The sequence below is a fragment of the Macadamia integrifolia genome, unplaced genomic scaffold, assembly GCF_013358625.1.
Source record: "Macadamia integrifolia cultivar HAES 741 unplaced genomic scaffold, SCU_Mint_v3 scaffold2897, whole genome shotgun sequence".
NCBI classification, from domain to species: domain Eukaryota; kingdom Viridiplantae; phylum Streptophyta; class Magnoliopsida; order Proteales; family Proteaceae; genus Macadamia; species Macadamia integrifolia.
In genome coordinates this window covers 26,311-34,624 of record NW_024869041.1, presented here as the reverse complement: position 1 = coordinate 34,624, position 8,314 = coordinate 26,311, and positions in this window count along the sequence as shown.

Below are 8,314 nucleotides of genomic sequence, written 5' to 3'. Positions count from 1 at the left end.
ACAAGTTTCAAAAAATATCGATAAAACAGATATAACATTTAGTATATTAAACATTGTAGGATTTGAACTTACACTAGGTCTAATAAATTATGGTATAGAGTACGAATGAAGTTAGACTTCTTGAACCTTTCCTCTTTATTGTAGTTGGCTAGCTCACCATCCATATCCTACCAGTCGACGTTCGATATTTCCTTCTTTATAACAAAAGTTAGATTTTTGTTCAAGGCCTTATCCCTTATCTTTGTCTCATAGATGGTTAGAGAATTTGTCTTTAAAATTCTCACTGGTAGGCGTCCACACCTCCCACACCCACTTAGGTCAACACATAGTGTGCACCACAGTTAACACACCCTTATATTTTATGAGATTCCAATTGATTAAGAGTTTATAACTCATCTTTTTTTCTTTGTGGTGGTACTACTTTCCCATCTAAACAGAATGAACACTTAATTAGTAGTACTAGATAGGTCATCCAGTGACTTCTTTTGTACACTTTGAATATAATTCATGAATTTACCTCTTCACATAGGTTGGGTGTCCATCACATGACCTATGACACAGGCTTTAAGCTCATTCCTTTAGATGAATTATGAATAACCTTTGTAGGCATTGGCTTTGTAAACATATCTACTAAGTTGCTTTCTGATTTCACAAAATCTATAGCTATAATTCCTTCATTTATATATTACCTTACAAGGTTATGTCTTAAACGAATATGTATCATTTTTCTATTGTATACCCTGCTCTTTGCTTTAGCTATTGCTGTCTGACTATCACAATGAAGTGATATGAAAGGCACTGGTTTAGGTCACAATAGAATATTTTCCATTAAACTTCTGAGCCATTCAACTTCAGTTTCAGCTTTTTCTAAAGCGATGAATTTGGCTTCAATAGTGGATCCTATACCATAGGACTGGTTCACCGATTTTTATGAAATCACTCTATCTCCTAGTGTGAACACATATCCACTAATTGCTAAGGACTCATTTGTGTCTGATATCCAATTAGCATCATAATAACCTTATAAAATAGTAGGAGTTCCACTGTAGTGAAGCCCATAATTTATTGTACCTTTTAAAAATCTTGTTAGTTTGTCAAAGGCATGCCCATGCTCTTTGCTTGGATTGTGATTTTGTTGATTTAGTTTTTGAACTGCTAATGCGATATCAAGCCTAGTACAATTCATCAAATATAGTACAGAGCATATAATTTGTGAATATTTCTTTTGATTTACAGGTTCAATACTTTTGTAAATGGCATCCCATCTCTAAAGGTGTCTGAATTATAGGTGCGTCAAAATAACTATACTTTTTTAGCATTTTCTCTACATAATATACTTGAGATAAAATTATCTCTCTTCCTTTTCTGATGATCTTGATTCCAAGAATCACATCAGCCTCACCTATATCTTTTGTATCAAAGATGGACATTAGCAGTCTTTTAATTTGATTTACTATGTTCAAACTTGCACCTATTCTTAACATATCATCCACATAAAGTAAGATCAAAACACATTTACCAAGATGGAATTCACTGTACAAACATCTTTCGATATCATTTACAACAAATCCACTTGATAGTAGCACCATATCAAGTTTTGCATGCTATTACTTTGGTGTTTGTTTTAGTCCATACAAAAACTTAACAAGTTTATACATTTTATTTTCTTTTCCAGGAACTATATAACCTTCTAGTTGCTTAATATATATTTATTCTTCTAATTCTTCATTTCAGAAATCTATTTTCACATCCATTTGATGAATCAATAAATTATAGATGGAAGCCACTGCAATCATAACTCTTATAGTAGTGATTCTAGCTACTAAAGCAAAAGTGTCAAAATAATCAATATTTTTTTTTTGTCTAAAGCCCTTGACTACAAGTCTAGCCTTAAACTTATCAAGTGATCCATCAGATTTTAATTTCTTTCAAAATATCCACTTAGTGTCTAACACTTTAGACCCTAGGGGAAAGTTAATTAACTCCCAAGTATGATTGGACAATATGAAATCTATTTCACTTTTTACAACTTCCTTCAAAAATACTACATCTTGAGATGTTATAGCCTCTTTATATGTAAGAGGATCCTTGTCTACAAGATAGACCAATTAATCATCATCGAAATAAGTAGACTTCTTTCGTTTCTTCCTCCTCCTTAATTGACTTGCTCCATTTCACTAGCTGTAGGATCAGATTATTTTGACACATTTTCTCCTAAGCTTAAATCATCACTATGTCCCTTATTTTTGAATAAGCTTATCTTAAAAGGAAATACATTTTCAAAAAATTCTACATCCCTGGATTCCACTATATTGCTCTCTTCATATACTTCATCAATGGTTTTAAGAACCATACAATGGTATGCAGAACTATGCTTTGCATATCCAATGAATACAGTCTTAGGACCAACCTTTATTTTCTTTGGTTCCATAATTGCCACTTTTTCTAGGCAACCCCATACTTTTAAATGATTTAAACCAGGTGGTCTACCAAACCATAACTCAAATGATAACATACTGAGCTTCTTGTGGGGTATCCTATTTAAAATATAACAAGCAGATAGAATCGCTCCCCCCCCCCCCCCCCCCCACAAGTCAAGTGGTAATCTCAAATTAATTAACAAGGAATTCATCATTTCTTTTAATTTTTTTTTATAGGTAAGTATGATTAATTAAAAGGAAAGAAAAAGATAAAATACAATTAGAGACAATCCTAGAGAACCCCCCTTAGACATGCCTAAAAGAGGGGAAGGGACTCCAAGAATAAGTAGGACTGACCCTGCAATCAAGTAATAAAAACTATAACATAAATCATTTCTTTTAATGTTTGGTTCTTCCTTTTGGCTATACCTTTTGATTCAGATTGATAGAGAGGTATAATTTCATGTATGACGTCATGCTTTTCACAAAAATAATTTATGCTAAAGTATTCTGAACCTCTACCAGTTCTAAGTCTTTTAATTTTCTTTCCTTGTTGATTTTCAACTTCAATTTTGCAAGATATGAAAGCATTTCCTACTTCATTATTAGAATTAAGTAAATAAGTCATAGTGTACCTTGAATAATCATCAATAAATGTCACAACATATTTTTTTACCACCTCTAGATTCATAAGAATTAAAGTCACATAGATCACTATGTATAAGGTCAAGAAAACCACTTTGCCTTGTAACAGACTTGTGGGGTTTTTTGGTAAACTTTGCCTCTACACAAATTGGACATTTGTTCAAGGATGGTTTAATGTTCTCTTTAATTAAACCTAATTTACAGATTTTAGAAATATAAGGAGCATTACTATAATCTAATCTACCATGCCATAATTCAAAAGAACCCACAAAATAAACAGAAGAACTAGTTTTTTCATTCATTATTTCAGAAACACTTAATACAAATAGGCAATCATTCAAGTAGCCTTTTCCAACAAATACATCATTCTTTAATACAATAACTTTATCAGACTCAAAAGATAATTTCATTCTAGCCTTGTTCAAGAGTAGTCCCAACACCAAGTTTCGACGAATATCCAGAACATGAAGCACATTATCCAAAACTAAGTCTTCCCCGAAGATAGTTTCAATGTGACTTATCATTTGCTTATGACACCTGAAGTTTGGGAGATTTCCATAAAGACCTTATCACTAGATGTGATTGAAAAATATTTAATAAATACATTCTGATCTCCACTAATGTGTCTAGTGGCACCTGTATCTATTATTCATTCTTTAGGGTTTTCAACCATATTGACTTCAGTAATCATAGCAATGAAGATGTCATCTTCAAGTATATTAATATTTGTCTTATCTGACATCTTCTTCTTCTTCTGACATTCATTTTTAAAATGACCATTTTTTCCACAAATGAAATATTTACCCTTCTTCTTCTTAAAGGTCTTGTCTTTCTTAATTTGAAGACCTTTCTTAGATTGGTTTTGTTTTCCGGTCTCTACAATGTTTGCCGTCAATTTTTGGGTACTACTTGCTTCAACTTTATCCTTTACCTTGTTCATTTCTTCAATTTTAATTCTAACTACCACTTGTTTGAATGCCTACTCTTTCCTCTTATGTTTCATTGTTAATTTGAAATCATTCCAAGAGAAATGTAGTTTTTCAATTAAGGAATTGATAACAAATGCATCTAAAAAATGATATTTTATTTTTCCAAGTTTTACCAATCAAGACCAGAAACTTATCAAATTTGGGGTGATATGTCTTCTCCCTCAACCATAACAAAGTTAAAATTTTCCAACACATATTTCCTTCTCTCTGCATCCTCAAGTGTATGCTTCTTTGTAAGAGCATTCCACATCAAATGAGTATACTCAAAAGAATTATACACACTATATAATTCAATTGAAAGAGCATTCAAAATGTAGTTCTTGCACTGAAAATCAACATCCACCTCTACCCATGCAAGCCTTTTTGCTTCAAGAATCAGATCCTCAGTTTGTTGTGGCTTTGGTTTTGTCAAGGCAAAGGCAACCCCAGCTTGAGATAAAGTGAATAACATCATTGTTTCCACCGTTTGAAATTCTGACCATTAAATTGGTCAATCTTATCAAACTAAGTCACAATCTTCATCCTCTCCATAATAAGTTGAAGTGCCCCAACTGTTGGTATAACATTGATTGGAGTAGAGTAATCAATAAGCCACATTGGATCAACATTGTTAGGAAGTGTTGTTGTGCCATTAGTTGCATTATGTGTATCCTCTAAATCACTAGCCATAACCTTTATACCTATTTAGTTTAAAATACCTAGAGACCGATTATCGGCAATAGGTATAAGATTTTGACAAACACTCAATAAAATATTTTAAATGAATAAGGAGAGTATCACATACAGGTTAAAATAAAGATGTAGGAAAGTAAATAGAAGACCTCCAATATATATAGAGTTGAGTCGTGTTGGTATACTCTCCTTAAGGTACTTGAACACACCGTATTTGTGTGCAACTGAGTTGACCTTACATCCTCACCTCCAAGATAAAATAACTCTCCAACCACCTAAGGTGCAACTCTAATAAATGATTGCAATGGGGAAAAAACGAAGGTAATACTCAATATTTGAGCTGTGTATGAAAGGTAGAGAACAGAGTATTTTAGAAAAAATAGAGACTGTTTCTACAGAACACTAAGCAAACAGTATTGACAGAGAGCAATTTTACCCATAGTAAGGTTTCCAAAACATAACAGAGAGCACTCTCGTTTTGGGCTTCTATTTTATAGAAGAGGAGGTATATATACAAGTACATGGGTGTCTGTATAGGTAAAGGTACATGTTTGTACATATATAGATATATGTCTTATGCCAATGGGTGTATATGAACTATTGTACAAGTACATATGGGTCCTTTCATGTATACAAATGTGTAACTGTACGTATGGGTCCTTCTATGTATACATTGAAACTTGAATTTGAAATTCAAAAATTCAAATTCGAATATTGTGTAAAAAGATACATCTCTTGACACCCACACCCACACCCACACCCACACCCACACCCACACCCGTACCCGTACTTGTACCTGTACCCGACCCCCGCCTCAACCATGGCCCGGCCCGACATGGTCACGTGATTCAAAGCACACCAAGAGACCCAACATACATATGAGAAGGAAGAGTTCCTCTCCAAAGGGCTTGCACCTTTAAGAAACAATCTTACTTATATATCCCTCCCACCTTTCATCCAAAACCAGTGTGGGATTAAACTTCAAAGAGTTACTTTAGCTCTTTTGCAAGTTGTCCTTACTTGTGTACAAACTTATTTTAAAAATCAAAAAGGGGGGAAAAGGTTTTTACACTTTTTTAAAATCTAAAAGTTTTCTAAAGTAACTTTATATATATAATATATAATTCCAACAAAGAAAACATGTAGAAATTTAGGGCACTATTTTGGGAATGATTTTGTTCCACAAAAATGTTTCCAGGTGCAAAGCAATCTAAAACCATTCCGAACTCCTGGAATGATTCTTCAAATTTGAATCATGTCTGATAACAACTTTCTCAAAGAGAGAGACGAAGAAATTAAAGAAACCTATCAGAGCAGAGCACATTCATATCCCATGACTGAAATTGGAGATTGCATATAAAACTAAGCAAGAAACCCATCTCTTGGCACCTTAACTATGATTTGACGTTTGACAAAGCCCATATCATATGTTGTCTGAGCTATAATTGCAGACATGTTGGGATGGAAGGGATAGGTTTGCAAAGGTTCAAGAGTAAAATACAAATGGAGAAACACACACACACACACACACACACACACACATATATATATATATATATAGAGAGAGAGAGAGAGAGAGGAGATGTGTTGTAGTTGCAAATTTGGATTGGGATGTAATGTGGTTAAGGTGTTTGCAGAGATTTTAGGGAGAAATCTCTAAAGAGGGGTCAAAGGGATGCCTCTCTTTGTTTTCCTTTTCTTTCTCTTAATACATTCACATTAAGAGAGTTGTAGAGATGGGAAGGGATCTCACCGATCAGTCGATTACCATCTAGTGCAAGGGACGGAGGAAAAAAAATCACTTATTATTGCAGGGAAGTGATTCATTTTTTGTTCCACCAACTCTGCTCCCATTAGAGGTTGTAGAAAGTCCCTTTCTATCTAGAGAGAAGAGAGATTATTACCTAATTCCAGCAAAAGAAATGTCGCTCACTCAGCTCGCTGCTCCTTAATGGTTGAAGAATAAGAATGCCGCTGAGTTACATAGGCTAGGTTTTGAAGTTCTAGCATAAAGTCAATTTGGCATTTAGAGATGATGAGATTAAGTTTGTCTTTTAAGATGCTAGGTTTTGGATTTAGAGATGATGAGAGTAAGTTTGTCTTCTTAGTTGTGTATCTAACACTGTTAGGGAATAATGAGATGATAGTAAGAATTTAAGACCCTCAAAGGAGGGTTCTTATAAGTTTCAAAGCCAAGGGAGGTGAGTGCTATTTAAGTAAAGTATAGGGGAGGGGGGTGTAATCTCCATGCATATTTTTGCTTCTAGCTAATGCGCCACGTCGATATACTTTTTGTCCACATTTGTTTGATAGAAAAAGACTGAAATTTACTAAGACTAGATTTAGGTCACATTCGTTTAGAGGGGAGTTAGGAGTGGGAATGTTGTAGTATGGGACCCATATGTTAGTGGGGTGAAAGATAGGAGAAGTAAAGATGAGGTAAAGTTAATCTTTCCCACCTCAGCAACATTTGGTTGGTCTAGGAAAGATAAAAGTTCCCAACCCCATATACATTTGGTTGGAGAAGAGAGATGGAGAGAAGAAAAGAGAAAGAGAAAGAGAGAAAGAGGGAAAGAGGGAAAGAGGGAAAGAGGGAAAGAGTGAGATCTAGGGTAAACAATCCAGAAGGTGAGTGGGAGATCCATGGGGCTGCAACGATTGCACATCAGCATCATCATCTTCCTCAATTTTTTATTTTATTTTGTTTTATTATTTTATGATTGTAGCCTACAAAAGAATCGAGCCAACCGAATGAATGTGAGGACCAGAGCTCATCTTATCATCTTATCGTTTCTTGTGGTTTTTTTCTTTTTTCTTTTTATGATTGCAGCCCGCTGAGTCTTTGGAAAATGGGTTTTCTTTGGGAATGCTAGATCTGTCGTTGTTCTCTTTAGAGGTGGGAATGGTGGGAAGCTTCTCCTTGTTTTGGAGAATACTACTTAAAGCCAGGTCCAATCGCATTTGTTCTAAAAGGAGTCATTCTAGCATCGCCACAGCCAGTGCAATAGACAAAACCTTAGAATTCTGTTGCAAATGACCATGGGATATAGGAGTGAGGGAAGGGAGGGAAGGAGATGCAAGCGATTCTTCCTAGTTGTATGGCAGTTGTTCAAAGGGATCTTGTCTTATGACCATATGGGTTATGCAAGAAAGGAATCACCCAAGATTTTCTATTAGTAAGGAGTGGAGCTTCACTTCCTTCACTCTCCCATTGCCCATTGGTGCTGGAGCTATGATCCTCAGTTCAGGTTGCTCCAATCAGAAAAAGACATTGTCAAAGACTCAATCTCTTGCTTGCTCCATATTAGTTATGATAGAGGTTCATGGGTATCTAATGTTTTAGGGCTACGGTCCACAAAATCCCAAGATTTTTGCCAAAGTGCCCATCAAAGTAGTGAGGGCTGGGGTGGAGAAAACTGATGTTCACATAGGCGATAGGAAAAGTTGCTATGTTTTCCCAAAATCCCAGCCTTGTTAAACAAACAACTCAAATTTTGTTGGGGTGGTATAGTTCTTACAACTATCCCATCCCTTAAATCCCACCCCATCAAACTGCCCATGAAACAAACAAGGTTTTAATGTCAAACA